The following is a 17397-nucleotide window of genomic DNA, read 5'->3' as shown; positions in this document are numbered from 1 at the left end:
CTCTCTCACATCAAATTTTCATTGGCCAAAGTGAAAAAACATGAGAAATACAACTCACATGGGATTTACCTACCTAAATCTTGATGAAAAGTGTCCTCTTGTTGGGTAAATGAAGATAGCTCTGGTGTTTTGATGACACTGATAGAAGAAGGTGGCTGGCCCATGGCTGACTCAAAACCACCGTCAATCCCGCGGAAACTGGTGTCCTGCTCAAACCGGGCCATGATGCGTTCAGTGACCGGGTCTGCAGGGCGGCGTCTCCCTCCTCCTCCAGTTCCACCTGCATGAAACCGCCGCTCGGCAAACTCCTTCCTGGCCTTGGAAAGGAACTGCCTCCATTTATCTTTCACTGCAGCAGTCTTTCTGACAGCTACCCCCAGTGCATTAATCTTGACTGTAATGTCCTCCCAAACAGAATTCTTCAGATTATTTGTAACGTCACCCCCCTTAAATTTGCCCCTGATAACCCCCAACTCAGACAAAACAAGATCAACCAACAAATGCTGCTCACTATACGACCAATTACTCCCTCTAACTTTCTTCTCATCACTTTTCTCTGCTGCCATTTCTGCCATTTTGAACAGGATGTGGCCAATTAGGGTGTGGCATTTTGGGTAATGTCCTTGGCAACTAACATGAAAAATATTTAACATCATGTTAGCTAACATGATGGCTAACGTGACTTTGAACAACTCAATTTTAACATTATGTTAGTTAACATGACATTTTTAGGTTTAACGTTAAATGTTAAGGTAACGGCATGTTAAGTCAGGCAATTTTGAACAACCGGGCCCTGATATGTCCAGCGAATGAAGGAATTCAATTGGGAAGTGGACGGCCTCTTCTGGTGTGAGGGTGGTGTGTATCGACGAATATTGGACTGGTGTGCCTGGATAGGTTTGGATTATTTGGGCATTAATGGTATTGACAGTCTCATTGAGTGGCACTAGTATGGTGTGGGACAGTAGCTATTTGGGTTCCTGTGCTCTTGTGTTGAGGTCTCCGTAGATGGCTGTGATCAGATCTGCGGCAGATTCTGTAGTCTGTATGACGTCTGGTATGGCAATCGTGTCGGGCGTAGCTGTGATTGGCTGTTGGCCATCACCAATGGTGATGAGGAGGTCAGAGAAGGCTTGTGATGCAGAATTGTTGGTGAGAGCAGCGCGCATATAAGTTGTCAGGTGTAGTACGCGGACATGTGGCCAAAGGTGGGATTTCCTCAGGGTAGCATCGACGACGTTTGCTCTGGTGCCATTTTTGACGACCGGGAGAATATGCCGAAAATCACCACAGAGTACTGTAGGGATTCTGCCGAAGGGTAGATGGTTGTCCCTTATATCTTGCACTGTTCTGTCAATAGCTTCATAGACAGTGCGATGTGCCATTGGTGCTTCATCCATGATTAGAAGTTGGCATTGATTGATGATTTTGGATAAGGAGGTGCCCTTTTTGATTGCGCATGTGGGTGTATCCATTTGGGGGGCGTCTAAAGGGACTTTGAACACAGAGTGTAGTGTGCATCCTCCTGATAGCAGATTGGCAGCTATTCCGCTTGATGCTGTTGGGATGGCGATGGCTCCTGTAGAGCGAACTTTGGCTAGTAGTGTTCCTGAGGGCTCCCGTTCCGAAGGGATCCTCTTCTTATTCGTCCTTGTCTTCTGCTTGACTAATATTTTACGAAGAATTTGAAGAGACGATTCGATAAACTTCAGAATATTTTAATACAACGACGACAACCTGGGTTCGAACTTATCTCGCGACAACACTCCAGATGTCAGCACCATACAGTGGTGTAGCCATGGCATGCAAGGTTGTGACATTTGTCTTCAGAACATCCTCCCCTCCTTAGGAGTCCCAATTCCAACTCAAACACGTACTATTTAACTATCATCAGTCCATTACCCAGGAGCAGATATCTTGAATGTACTTCAAAAGAACGAATATAAAAAGCAACAATAACTGAATTAAAAATTAGACATCCGCCTCGAATGGTAAACTGTTACTAAATGCAACTTTATGCTAAACACTTCACTTCCTGAAATACTGGCAAGTCCAAAAAGGTTCAGGGCAATCTGGTATTCCAATAAAGCGCAGCAGTCTATAACTGCAGCTTATTAAAGTCCAATGAAAATTGTCTCAACACATTTTGCATCGTTCCAGCAAGCTCTGCAAAAAAAACCCCAAATTTGTACTGATACATGCAGAGGAAAAACTATTCAGGCTCTAATGGCCCATAAAAAAACCCACACACAATCTTTTGATGACTGCAAAAAAAAAACACAACCAATTTAAACCTTGAGCTTGCTCAAAACTTTGCCAAATGATTTGAAACACAGTTTTGCACTATTAGATCCTTGCTTCTGAATCCATGTTCTACGAGTCAGCGGGTGCTGTTGTCAAAGTTTAGGAATATTGACACCGACTCGATACTCGGAAAAGTCACTTTACTCCACTCGATACCATCTCTCTTGAAAAAGTCAGGAATGTTCAAGTACTGGTACACTCTTTTTAACACTAGAGTGTCTCACCAATAGTCTGTTTAGATTATCCACGTATTAAAAAGAGTAAGTCTCTTCAATAACTATATCCGCTATCATTATTCTACTATTGTACTTAGTAGAAAAACAGTCTATTGGTTAACACTAATCCAGGTATGTTAACCCATTTATTTTCATCAGCATTATGAAAAAAAAACACAAGTCTCTTTAGTCAGCCTCGTCGTCACTGAAGTGGGTGGTTCTTGGATAATCTGGTCAAATGAGGTTTTCAGCATGGGCATTAATAAATTGAATATTTTAAAGCCGCTTGTTGTTTTTATTATTGTTTGATATGCACGTGTACTTAAAAACGTATCAGCAGTGATCATATCCCTGTAATTCCCGACAAAACGGACCATTGGAGCATGGTGATCTCCATTGTTACGTCAGTACCGTAACGAATAATCATAAGTTCTGAAGGGGATGAAGAAAGAGGACATTAAGAGATATTGTATGATGAGTGGTTTATTACGAAAAAGACAGGTGCTCTACAGCAGTATTGTTGTGGTTGAAATACATATGATAATGGCCACGAAACGTGCCGTGCTAACAAATTCAGATAACAAAGGACGCAATGGTGTATGTGCTCTCAGCAGTATCATTGTAAGTAGTTGAACACATGTAGTGGCATCAGTTGTATGCAGAGGTCGTCCTAAGTAAGAGGCCTAGTGGTCAGTGGTTGATCATCTTACGGTAACTGCTGTAGTATGCCATCCACATACTAAGCAGTATGGTACCGTATGTATTAAAAACGAAGAATGAGGACATGGATGTTGTGTGGGTGGAGGATGATTTCACACCTTGGTTTGGCAAGAGAATGAGCATGGTAGTTGACCAACAATTGTGGGTCGAGTTGAGTGGATGGTAGGCAGAAGTGACAGTAACAGTAATTTATTCCTATTGTGACATCTGGAAGTAATAAGTGATGAAAATGTTGAGAGGGTAGGCTATGTAATAATGTAATTGACACTTGCAGCCATTGGGTCTTAACCTTAGCCCTGAACTTATGCTCGATTGATTTGTTTTGTGTAGTGTTGTGGTGGAAATTGAAATTTCTGAACTTAAGGCGGAGGAAGCCAACATCAATGCCTTGTCATAAGGCGACCTTTTATTTAGATAAAAGCCTGGCTGATGACAATTCGAAGTGGCAGGTAGGACAGTTATCTCGAAAAGTGAAAGGAAAAATGTAAGGTATCATATTTCTTATATAGGGTCTACTGTTCAGGCACTGTGCCGGGTCGATTGAGTAGGCCTAGACCTATAGCCTATCGCGACAACAACTGACACAACGTCAATGGTGGGCAGGGATGACAAACTTTAATTTTCACCCCTCAATAAAGTGATACATTTTACGGGCAGTGTGAATTTTGCAAGAGCAAAGCTTCGGCCCTGTCCGTAATGTGTGTTCGATTGTCGGACGGTAGTTGCGCTAGGCCTACATGGCACACACGACCAGTTGGGCCTCCATCAGTCAATTCAGATGATCGTTGCAACGATCGTATGCAGCATGACTACGATCGCAGAGGAAGACGTTCTTTGTTTAGTTTAATGAATTGCAGTACATGCAGTTCTTGGCCTGCCTTCATGTAGGCCAAATTTAAACCTATTGTCGGACAGTTGTTTACACATAGGCCTATTCAGCCTTGGCCGGCCGGTGTGAATTTATTTAGGCCGTGCTGACCTTTGTCTTCTAAAGGAAGTTTCAGAGTCATAGTGATGAATATGACCGATGGAATGGAATTACCTGTTTGTTTGTTCCAGAACAGGCCGTAAACACGTGTGTTGCAAGTGTTGCAAGTGTTGCGAATGTGCATATCTTCGAATAGTCTACCATACTGCCTTTGGTGGTGATCGAGTGACGTCATAATGGGGATTCTCAGTACGAAAATAGATAGTAAAGCTGCTACCGCAAAAGGGTCCTAAAACACATTTCCGGCCAATTTACTTCGTATTTTCTTAGCCCACAACACAGACTCATTAATAACCTTCGTACATTTGCACCTCATATTGTCCGAACTCGCCCAGAAGTCCAGAAGGAGTGTGACAAAAAAAGAGACTATTAGTTGCAATGCACGTGCTTGTAAGTAAGTTTAAGCTTACACGCAACAAACTAAACATTCTTTAACCCCTTCAAAAGTGCCATCAAACAAGAATGTTTAGTTAAGGATTTCTCAAGGACTTTCAACGTGACCATGGAAACACAAAATGGCCGACCACCCCACAAAACAACCAAGTACTATAGTACACGACCCCAATCCAAAATGGCCGACAATTTGCAAAATGGATAGTGTGTTAGCATCACTATACTACTTCATGACAGTAGGCCTACTACAAACTCCATTTCATCTCAAACATGGCAGTGGCTGAGAAGGCCTAAAAAAGGCCCAATATGGCTGAGAAAACTTTGTGTACACTCCAGTTGACAGTGCAATGGTAGTAGCAATCAGTAAGCCTACGTCCTCATCTCATGTGCGTAGCCTACATCAGGATCATACGTACAATAGCCTATCATGCTATAGGCCAATTGCATTGTTGGCCTACATACAATACATGCCAACATGGTCGATGACGATAGGGCTAGTTAGGGCTTCTACTCATATTCATCACATCATCTCATCATCATCATCATCATCACCATCATCAGTGCTAGGATGCTCACTAATGCTCATGAACACATTTTCATGCAATTAACTCACCTTGGTCAGCAAAGAAAAGTGAGACACAAACATCTGATCTAAAGACAATGGACAGTGTGGCACACATTTGACATGTGTGAAACCATATGTCAGCCAATGCTAAGACGGAATTGGTGAAATGCAACCGGCGAAATACAACCCAAACGATGTCCCTTGGGGGAATCCCCTTCCCTGGGGATTCCCTCAAAAATCTATATTTAAATGGGGTAACATCAGAAGGAAAACTGCCTTCAAAACATCTTTCTCTTGCACTTTCAACCCATTTTACGCACCGTAAACACACATGTGTACAAACTACGTATTCACTAAGATTTCAACAGTGCAGATGGGGCCAATCTCCAGAAGGAGTGTGTCAATAAAACGGCCTTCTCTCTTATAATATAGATGTAGGGGAGACCAGGGCACAGTGAATCGGATAAAATGTTTGGTTGATTTTCTCCTTCCTGGTTGTAAAGAAGTTTCCATTCACTGTTGTATATGAAGAAGGGGATAATGTTTATAATCACAAGGTAGCATGTCGTTGCTAGCAACCTCACATTTTAGGTGAGGGCAATTTGAAAAAAATGTTCCGAGTGATTCAGTGTGCCCCGGTACCGGGGTACGGTGAACCAAGTGTCAGGGCACAGTGAATCACCCTCATTAACGTGAATGAAATTCCTTTTAATTTGATTTATAGTATTTATTTGAACTTTGAAAACAAAAACATGGCCTCAGAACAAAACATGGCTCTCAGAATTGCACTGTCTTTCTAAAAAAAATGTCTAATTACTATAATGTAAAAGCAAAATGAAACTCACTCTGCCGAAAAGTCATGGCACGCAACAATAGCATATAATCACTAATGAAAATTAAAGTCTCCTGAAAAGTCATGGTAAGAAACAACATCTAATCACTAACTGAAAATCAGTCTGCCGAAAAGTCATGGCCCTCAGACCTGCAATGTCTTTCTTATCACCAAATTAAAATCAATAACAACATGTAGGGCCTAATCACTGATGAAAATCAGTTTGCCGAAGAGGCATGGCAACGCACATTATTTAAAAAAGTGAACAGCGGCAAACGCAATGATTATGTTTGCAATTGTGCCAGGCCTACCAGAGGACCTTTACGCATGGCATCAGAGTAACAATCGAGGTCCACTGGGAAGATCAGCTGTCGAGCAACCCTAGCAGTACCACCATGTACAATCCGCTTAGGCAGTTTCCCGATGATATCCTCATAAGGGACATCTGATATGTCATCGACTGTGGGGAACACAAATGTAAATGTCTTTGGTGTTTTGCGTCTCAGGAATTTAACATCAAATGATGAGTCCTCTTCGTCTTCATCTTCCCCGGCATAGATGCGTTGGATCTGACCAGCATACAAGACCTGAGTTTTTCCAGCATTGAATTTACTAAGACATAGTCGCCTGTATCAAGATCGCCAGCACCTGGCAACTTAAGATCCTCCATTGGTTGCTCAACATGCTCATCGTCATCTGAAGTATCATCATGATCAGATGCTACCCATTCCTCTTCTTCCTTTTTTCGCTGTCACCATCTCCAGTATTTTTTGTGCCATCTTCAGAATTCAGTTTCAGTCTTTTTGGTCCTCTGCCAGTCTTTTTCTTTGCCTTGCCCTTCTTTTGCTTCCTAGCTTCTTCAGCTTCTCTCATCTGCTCCTTTACCGGGGTATCAGTGAGAATGAGCGACTTCCCTTTCTTCCTCCCACCCTTTCTTTTACGTGGTCCTGCTTTGGGAAATGGGATGATATCCTCTGGTCGCGCTGGGATGAATGGTGGGCTTAGGGGGGCAACTTCATCGACACCTACTGTTGTTGCAACTGGTTGCTCTTCAGATACACTCGGTGTTGTTACAACTTGATGATTCTCTGGGACGCCTGGCATAGGCACACATGCTGGGGTTGGAGGGGGTCTTTGGACTTGTACATCTTCATCTGCGCCTTCCTCAATGTCGCGGTCAGTGACATACGAACAGAGAAAATCTTCGTCTGAAAAGATATTCGGGTTGTATGGATGGATGCCAGTAAACTTGAAGCCAGATATTATATTATTCGGGGTGAATACCAAGGGATATGCAGAGCCTAGAAGATCATCGATATCATAAATTGTGATGGGTTGTGCTGGGTGATTTACCATGAACGCGTCAGCTGCCCTATTGAAGGCAGACTTCAGTGGTCCATAAACTGTGCGGTCGAGCGGCTGTAGTTTATGACTACAGTGTGGGGGCAAAGTAAGCATAACTACACCATGATCCTTAGCCAGGTCGATACAATCAAGCGACATGTGTGTGTCATGGTTATCAAGGATCAGTAGCGTCGGTTGCGCCTTTGAACTCTTCGTGAACCTGATGAAATGCCTCATGTACAAAACAAAGTTCTCGGTTGTCATCCATCCACTTTGATGAGCAGCGCCAGTGGTTCCTGGCGGGGCACCACTCAACATTCGTTCCTTGAAGTGCACTCGTGGAAAAATCATAAATGGGGGGATGGAGTTCCCTGCTGCATTGATGGTGCACAATGCAGTGACCAAAGTGCCCCTCTCCCCCGATGTAATCTTTCCCACTTATTTCATCTTCTTCAGTGCAACCACTCTGTTCCCAGTAACTCTTTAAACAGTGGAACACCCCGTCTTATCAGCGTTGTGGATATCATTTGCAGTAAAGTCGTTTTTCTGCAGGATCTTCTCCAAGTTGGTGAAGAACACTCCGACGTTCGTTTTATTGAAGCTGGTAGCTCGGGAAAGACTGGTTGCTTCAGGGCGGCGCAATGATAAATCAGGAAATCGTTTCATATAACCGGAAAACCAGTCCTCGCCAGCACTCTTGTTTTTGTCCCGGGACAGAGGATAGTTATGTTTATTCCGAACAGCAAGCTGATAGGCTAACTCCCTAACTTGTCTACAAGTCAGCCCATATTGAATTTCTGCAGCTTTCACAAGAAAGTCCTTAAAAACCAATTCCTCATCGGCACTAAACACCTTCCTGCAGCTGTAATTCGGTGCATAAGCCATCTTTTCATCTGCAGTCTTTTTGAACTTATCCACATAGCGACGCAACGTCGAGTTCTTTATATCAAAGGCATTTGCAGCCGTTCGGATACTCATTCCATCAACAACCACGTTTTGCACAGCTTCCTTCATCGTTTGTTCATCTGTCTTGCCAATTTTCATTTTTATTCATAACAATATCAGCAAATTCTCTTGTTTTCTGCATTCAGAAGGAGCATGACCACCAGGTCTGTTAAATATTACCTCCGGGGCACAGTGAATCACCCGGTTGGGGCACAGTGAATCACGTATACAGTGATTAACTGTGACCCGATTCACTGTGCCCCATGTTCACTTAATGACCTAATCTGCCCCCAAATGTCACATGCTGCTTTTTAGCTCACCTCTTAGCAGAGGTGAGCTTATCCCATACCGTGGCGTCTGTCGTCCGTCGTCGTCGTCTGTCGTCCGTTAGCAGGGCACGTTTCGTAACTGTTTGAGCTATTGAGTTGAAACTTGGTACACATGTACCCTTATGTAATGACACCTTGGAGACCAAGTTTCGGTCCGATTCGTTTCATGGTTTGGCCACCAGGGGGCCAAACGTTAAAAGTGAAAATATGCAATATCTCCCTTAATAGTAGTCGGGAAATTTTGAAAAAAATATGGTAGGTACTTCTAGCAAAGGTGCATCATATATCCTCCGGGTTTTGACCTCCTTTTCAAGGTCACAGAGGTCAAATGGTGTAAATTGGCCGTTAGGATGTAGCGATGGCACGTTTCTAAACTGCAATGACTATTGATACCAAATTTGGTACACATTTACCCCTTAGTCAGGTGATCTCAGGGACCGAAGTTTGGTCCAATATGATTCACCACTTGACCACCAGGGGGCAAAAATCCAAAAACCTTAAAAATGTGATTATTCCTTAACTTCTTGCCCGATTGCCACCAATTTGATATCATGGGTACATCTAACCACCATACAGTATATGTCACACAGGTTTTTAATTTGACCTTCTTGTCAAGGTCACAGAGGTCAAATGGCGTAAATTCGCCGTCAGGCCGTAACTATGGCACGTTTCTTAACTGCAATGACTATTGATCACAAATTAAGTACACATGTACCCCTTGGTCAGGTGATCTCAGGTACTGAAGTTTGGTGCGATCTGATTTGCCGTTTGGCCTCCAGGGAGGGGGCCAAATCCTAAATTCTTCAAAATGCCATTATTCCTAGTAATGACTTCCCCGATTGTCACCAATTTTATATCATAGGTACATCTAATTCTAACAACCATTCAATGTGTCACCCGGGTCTTCTTTGATTTGACCTACTTTTCAAGGTCACAGAGGTCGAATGTACTGTAAATTGGCCATTTTGGGGAAATTGTAATTGCTTGGACCTCCATCAAACCTAACACTACATGACACAATACCATGCTCTTTATCCATCTTTCCTCCACATGAGGTGAGCACAATGGCCCTGGCCATTTCATTCTTGAAAGAAACACATGTTCAGTAATGTGACAAATAAACACTCTAGCTACTGCATACTATTTAATTTTATACTTCTGGGTGATCTACAAGATATGGCACACAAACATGAGTCAGAGAATTTTACTTTTGATGCCTAAAAACAAACTTTACCTTGCTGTTTTCTCCACGGATTTTTTAAGCCACTTGGTGAACTTTCATGAATGGGGATTACCCAAACACAAAAAGTGATGATGTCATATCGAAATTCCTCTAGCCAATTTTGACAGAAAGTCCCCTGATTCACTGTGCCCCATGATTCACTGTGCCCCGGTCCCCCTACATAAAAACTGTACTTTACTGTTAGCTGTCAGATGTGAATATACACCACAGCAGATAAACGGTGCAAATATCTTGATGGAAATATTCTTTGTCACATCTCAGGTTATATAACCTTACTTGGAATACAACCAATTTCAACTTTATTAGTGCTATTTAGCTAAAAGTGTGATCACAACTACAGTACCTCTTCCAGCCATTTTGTTAACTGCCGGCATTAATGTTTGGGAGCCTGACAATTGCAGTCAGTGTTATAAAACCCCCAGAAATCAAGACTTTAAATATGACCTTAGTTTTAGTAATTACCTTCAGTTGGCTGCTGGCAGCATGCAGCATAATCATGTGCAAATCGAGCCGTACCAAGTTCAGGTCTTTGGGAAGATGGAGCGGCTACTAACTGAAATAAAAGAATAAAATGATGATGATGACTTGGGGTGCAAACGATTAGAAACGTCTGTGATATGTCAATACATTTAAACACATGTATCATCATAACATGTCCCTTTGACATTGATAAAAGTTTGGTGATGGAGCCATTATTGACATGATTGTTTCTTTTTTTTTGTTTATGAAAAGACCAAAAAATAAAACAATAGAGAACTTCACCTCCTTCAAATACCAAGTGAAAAAATCTCAATGCCAAACCGGTGGCAACATTAGGGAAATGAACACATTGAAGCTGATTTCTGTCATCACTATCCAGCTCTAAGATAAAAAATCACAACAAAGTTCTCTTCGTGAAATATAATGACTTGCCTGTACTGCAGCTGCAGTTGGTGAATCATGAGAGATCTGAAATATTTTTTAAAAGGCGTTAATCGTTACTTTCACAAAAGTCAATTTTTGGTAGACTCCCTGAACAGCCGCCCGCGTCAAGGAGCCATGGTGGCAGTTTCGCGGCACATGGCAGCGCAACCCCACTTCATCATATTTTTTTGGCTGTATGAACTGGCGATTAAAGCATTTGCTAGTCTTTATTCTCATATTACCCAATGACTTTAAAAGAGACTTTAGAAGAGCGAAGATAATAAACAAAGGGGCTGTTCTGTTAAGGAACATTCCTGTGATTTGTGATCTGTAGGAAAACGGTTATACTTCCAATCCTGAAACTTGCAGGGATGATACCTTAGTATGAAAGATTAATGATGGCATAAAAAAGATTTTTTTTGGAACTAATTAGTTAAAACAATGGAACTTTAAATCCTCAGAAAATGCAGAAATAATTGGAATTAAAAACATGTAACCTGGTATTTTTATTGGCAAGACAGTTAAGTTCAAGATAAAAAAGAAAAAAATCCAAAATATTGATAAGAAAGTACTTAAAAAGCAGTTACAAAAACTGTAAATATGTTCAAAATCTGCAAACTCGTTATTGGAATCAGCCAAGTGTGACTAGGCTGTGGAATTGAGCCTTTTGGGCTATTCCATTGTCAGTAAAGGGGGTGTAGTTGGGCCAGTGGCAGAGGACACTCACTGCAGTATCTACACAGATGTGCTTAGGCCTACTATACATAAGTATACATGGATGGCTTGTTTCACTGACTATGGACAATGAATAGAAACTGACTTGTTGACACACTGGCATTCTACACAAACACAAATGAAGACAATGATGTGTTTAGCACCAGAAGCAATTCAAAATACAAAAATTATGGAATGGGTGAATTTACATTTTGTTGACAGATTGGTTCCCTTTCACTGAAGTGAACAGTATTGATTTGGATTGGTAACGCCCAGTTCATTCTTTTTGTTTCAAAAAGTGCTATTATTCCATGACAACTGGCCTGATTTCCATCAATTTTATATCATGATTACATGTACATTTATGACTATACATAATACGTCATGGAGGTATTCAATTTGAACTACTTTTAAGCGTCACAGAGGTAAAATGGCATAAATTGGCCATCAGGTCATCTTGACCACCAAGGTTTTTGCATCAATCTGATCAATAATGACCTCCCAAGTTCAACATTAGCAATAATTGTATGAAATTGACTTTACCCTTGATGATTCTTGTTGCAACATACATGCATTTATTAGGGTTGCGATAGCATCAAAAATCTTGTCCTGATGCTGCCGTTGCACTGGATAAACGTGTTGGAAAATGAGTATGTGCAGTGTGTTTAAAAATGAATTGCTTTTCTTACCAATCTTGATCTTGAATCATATCCAGTGGTCTAGTGTCATATGCACAAGGGTGTTCCCCATTCGTACTTCCATATTTGAATCATATCCAGTGGTCTAGTGTCATATGCACAAGGGTGTTCCCCATTCGTACTTCCATATTTGAATCATATCCAGTGGTCCAGTGTCATATGCACAAGGGTGTTCCCCATTCGTACTTCCATATTTGAATCATATCCAGTGGTCCAGTGCCATACGCACAAGGGTGTTCCCCATTCCTAGTTCCATATTTGATCATATTTGATTTCCATATTCATCATCCAATATCGATCATCTGGGGTCAGTAACTATCCAACCACCAAATCCAGGCAGGGGGCACCGTGGGTCAAGATCTAACTAACCACAAGGTAAATCGAAGCAGTGCTGGAAAATTCCCAAAACAGTCTCTTGTCGACAAGACGGAAATTGAAATCTCAAGTAAGGTCGCTGTTTTCTTGATGACTAAGTAATGGCGTGGCGTTAGCGCTCCATCCATATGATTTGCGATAGGGGAATGGAAATCAGCTTAACAACAATTTTGTGTGAAACTAGTATCCACGAAAGATTTTTAGAAGCTAATATGTAGTATCTCTATGTTGCAACAGCCATGATTCCGTGGAACATCGATGTAAAGAAATGGCAATCACCTTTTTAGAATGTCTCGCAGTGCATCTGAGGTAGAGTTCCATGCAATTAACAATTTATGGTCAGTCACTGCTTGCCATAAAAAAAGAATGTTCACAGTGATATGTCCCCCCTGATCAACCCACGGAGATCTTTGTATCACGGGGTGATCATCGTCAAGTTTCCACCACACACGGTTATCATCCTTCAGATAAGCAAACCAATGTCCTGCATCACATCTATATCCTGCATGACAAATTACAGCAACAACATCCGGGTCATTCTAAATCATGGGGTTCTTGAATCTTTGTCATTATCTTTCTGACATTCCCTGCATGAATGTGACGAGAACGATTCAGTTCTACTTCGGTAACTTGAAACCCCAAGCATGTCTGCAGACCAATCCCCTCTCTACCGCAAGGGCGGTTTCTGTTCATATATTGGCAGACAAGGGGAATAAAGTCTAAGCTTTGAAAATGTTGCGCATACATCTCATTAACAGAACACTCATCTGCCACTGGAATAGTCAATTGCAGGATGGAGCCATTGACACCAACCAACTGTCGGGTTTCATGACCTGCTGGACATGTCATCTCTGCTGGCCAAGTTGTAAGGTAGCCATCTTCAATGGACAACTTATCAATAAGTGTTAACAAGAAATCCCCTGCATCGTGGAAGTTAGGCATTGTATAAGGGATCACGTCCAAAGTCCGCACGCGATATTCGCCGCGAAATTCACCCTACAGTATTTCGCCTGCGAAATCTGTCCGAAAATCGACCGGCGAATGTGAGGCGATAATATGAAATCGCCGGAATGTCATATGCGAAATTCGCCAACAATCGCGCCAATTCTTCGATTTCGCCCCAAAAATCGCTCCAGGCGATAATGGAGCGATTTTACGAAATTGGTGGCTCTTGCATGCTTGTCCGATATTCGGAACGATTTTGCAACGACTTTCCTCTTGTTTTATTGGCGGAAAAGTGCAGTCACGTAAACAAATCGGGTCATTCTAAACAGCGTCCACCAGGTTTAAACACATACATACATTAAAGCCATCAAAGTAAAATCTAATGGTCTTAAACGAAATAAGCATGACATTTTTAGCTCACCTCTTAGCAGAGGTGAGCTTATCCCATACCGTGGCGTCCGTCGTCCGTCGTCCGTCGTCGTCGTCCTCGTCGTCGTCCGTCGTCCATTAGCAGGGCACGTTTCGTAACTGTTAGAGCTATTGAGTTGAAACTTAGTACACATGTACCCTTATGTCATGACACCTTGGAGACCAAGTTTCGGTCTGATTCGTTTCATGGTTTGGCCACCAGGGGGCCAAACGTTAAAAGTGAAAATATGCAATATCTCCCTTAATAGTAGTCGGGAAATTTTGAAAAAAATATGGTAGGTACTTCTAGCAAAGGTGCATCATATATCCTCCGGGTTTTTGATTTGACCTCCTTTTCAAGGTCACAGAGGTCAAAGTTTTCTGATTCACTGAACAGTAGCATGTTTCCTATCTATTTTAGCTAGAAGTTTTTAAACCAGTGTGGACATGTATCTGGGGATTCTCTATTCCACCCCTAAAATTTCGGCCGTTCGGACATCAAATATGGCCGCCAGGCAGCCATCTTGAAAAATAAACACAGTACTATTACTCCGAAACTAATGATCGGATTGCAACCAAATTTGATCTGAATGTATATCTATGTACTCTCTACTAAATCCTTGATTTTTATCAAATGTGATAGCCAATATGGGTGCCAGGCGGGCATCTTGAAAAATTCTTAGTTTGGCCAACCGGGGGCCAAATTTAATGTCCAAAGTTAAAATGTTTGATTGCTCGTTTAATAGTGGTCTGATTTTCATAACATTTTTATGGTAGGTGCTCCTAGCAAGGATACATTTCATAAATGTGGGTTTTTGATTTGACCTACTTCTCAAGGTCACAGAGGTCAAAGTTTTCCTATGGCACCGCCATTTTACAATGACGGCACGTTTTGTCACTGCTTTAGCTACAGATCCCTAACTTGGTACGAATGTACCCCAACCATGCTAATCCCTTCACAAGAGGTGAGCACAATGGCCCTGGCCATTTCATTAGGAAATGTATTTGTTATGGTGTACGTATTACGTTTTGGCCACAAAATTTTATTTTGATGACTTTATACCCGACTTTAAACCTGGTGAACGCTGGTGGGCGCTGGTGGACGCTGTTTAGGATAACCGGATACTACATCGATCTTGATTGGTTGGCTGAGACTCGGAAACATAAGCCTAACTATGATTAGCTGTATGATTCGGTACATTCCGCCACAATCCTTCGGAATACATACCATAATACTAAGAACCTCAAACCTCTGTGCCAAATTTGTGTAGCTCCTCGTGAATAGATGTGATGTATATGATTACTGCAGTCAGGTTGACCGGGAATTCCAGTTTGTGTTTTTGTTCGGTCTGCTATCAGCTGATGTCGGAATAGGCACTACTACAACACATATAGGCCTCTAATATTCGCTTCGTTCCGATGGTTGGTGAGAGCGAATTTGGCGCGATTATTATTTTCGCCTGCGATTTTTATTCAGTCTGAATTTTCGCCTGATCATAATAGAATCGCCGAAGCAGGGAGCGATTTGGAGGCGAATGAGTGTGGCGATATTCGACCAGGCGAATTTTCGCCCCGATTCGCGCAGCGAATATTCGCGTGCGGACTTTGGACGTGATCCCTAACCTTGTCCAACCATTGATTCGTTGACTGCTTCAACCAGAGGAATTACTGAGAACGGACCTGCACTTGGCATCTGTGCACGCATGTTTTGAAACAGATTGCGTAGAAAAACATTTCCAGCTTGTATGTGGTTGTTGACATCAACGTGTTTCAGAGCTTGTACAACAGAAATGCAGTAGCATGTGTTTGCATCATTTACAAGTCCAATAAATGCAGGTCCAGGAGTTGTGTGATGGCTGTCAGTTCCTGGTGTCGGATGATCACTGTCAGTTCCCGGTGTCGGAATTCGGCTGCCAGTACCAGGTGTATGGCGATGTCTGTCACCTCCTGGTGTTGGGTGATCTTTGCTTATCACAACTGACAGTACTTGCTTCCATTGCTCCTTCAACATATTATAGTATTGGGGAAATCAGGCATATGTCAAAAGAGCGCAAGCAGAGCACCTTGAGGGCAACTCTGGTGCAACGGGTGGGGTGGGGTGGGCATTCTCATGATAGCGCCCACCATACCTGGGGTAACATCCGCTTCCTCTTCTTGTATCTGTTCCACCTTATCGTCTAACACCGAATGATCGAGCAATGGTTTTGTTGCGCATGCGTCACTTGTGATGTTTGCTTATCACAACTGACACTACTTGCTTCCATTGCTCCTTCAACATATTATAGTATTGGGGAAATCAGGCATGCCAAAATCCATAAATGCACCTCTCATTGCCCTTTCCCAACACTTTCCTCATTCCCAATACTCCCAATACTTTCCCCAATACTATATATGCTTGACGAAAATATATGAACCCGAAACTAGAAATAACAACACACTCTTTTATTCGACCTGAGTTTACAAGGATATTACACCAATATCGATTACAATCGCTGTACTTCGTAAATAGAGCCTCAACATGATCTGACCTCTGCACTGACTCTGCCAAGCGCCCCGCAACTCCTGCAGCATCAGTCATTGCGTTTACTCGGGTATAATACCTAGCCGATTCGGCAGTACTCCAACCAACATGTGCCATTATCTGTTTTTCCGATTGAACAGCCTCTGTCATACCCAGGAGAATTGAACAACCAGCGCGCAGGCTGTGAGGTGTTTCACCCTCATATATTCCAAGAGTTACTAAGTATTCCTTAAAACGAAGATACATTGTTTGATAAGTGACATTGTTATCTAACACTCTCCCAGATTCATCCACAATTCTGAAGAGGTATCCGCAAGAAAGATTCACCCCCCCACTGTGAACACCATTTGACATATCATTCTAAACCGAAAATTGGGCAAATATCTAGATCATCACAACGTTTTATCACAAATCGGTTTGCATTGCCTTTTACACCCCTTATGGTTTTAGTAATGGTATGACAAAAACTCCTGCCTGAATCATCTTCCAAACGCTTAGCCTCCTGTGTAGGTACAATGGACAGATCGGATGCCCGATCACCCGCAAAAAACTGGATTTTAAGGAAGGCCTGGTCCCGCATGAGAACAAACATCTGTCTAGGAAATAAATCAGGCCTAGTGAGTTGATTATCAATGTAGTTAAAGATACTGCGGAGTTTACCGATAAACACTGGTTTAGCCTGATTAGGAAGCACGTGAGATTTAGCCTGCTCCAAAGCTATCTGCTTACAATAATTCTTTATTGAGAGAGCACATGCTGGGTTCCCACTATTCCGCTTAATATCCCATATGCGCCCCCTCCCTGCCTGCTCAAAAATATCTACCAATTTCTGAACTAAACCACTCACTGTAGCCGCAGCCAAACGCATTGGGCACGAACAATCTATTCTCAACTTATCTCCTAAATACGGGCAAGTAATGTGATGTACTTTAGTCTTTCCAAGAGAATCCTTCCA

Source organism: Lineus longissimus, chromosome 7, assembly GCF_910592395.1.
Source record: "Lineus longissimus chromosome 7, tnLinLong1.2, whole genome shotgun sequence".
Lineage (NCBI taxonomy): Eukaryota > Metazoa > Nemertea > Pilidiophora > Heteronemertea > Lineidae > Lineus > Lineus longissimus.
Note: the sequence above shows the minus strand (reverse complement) of the source record.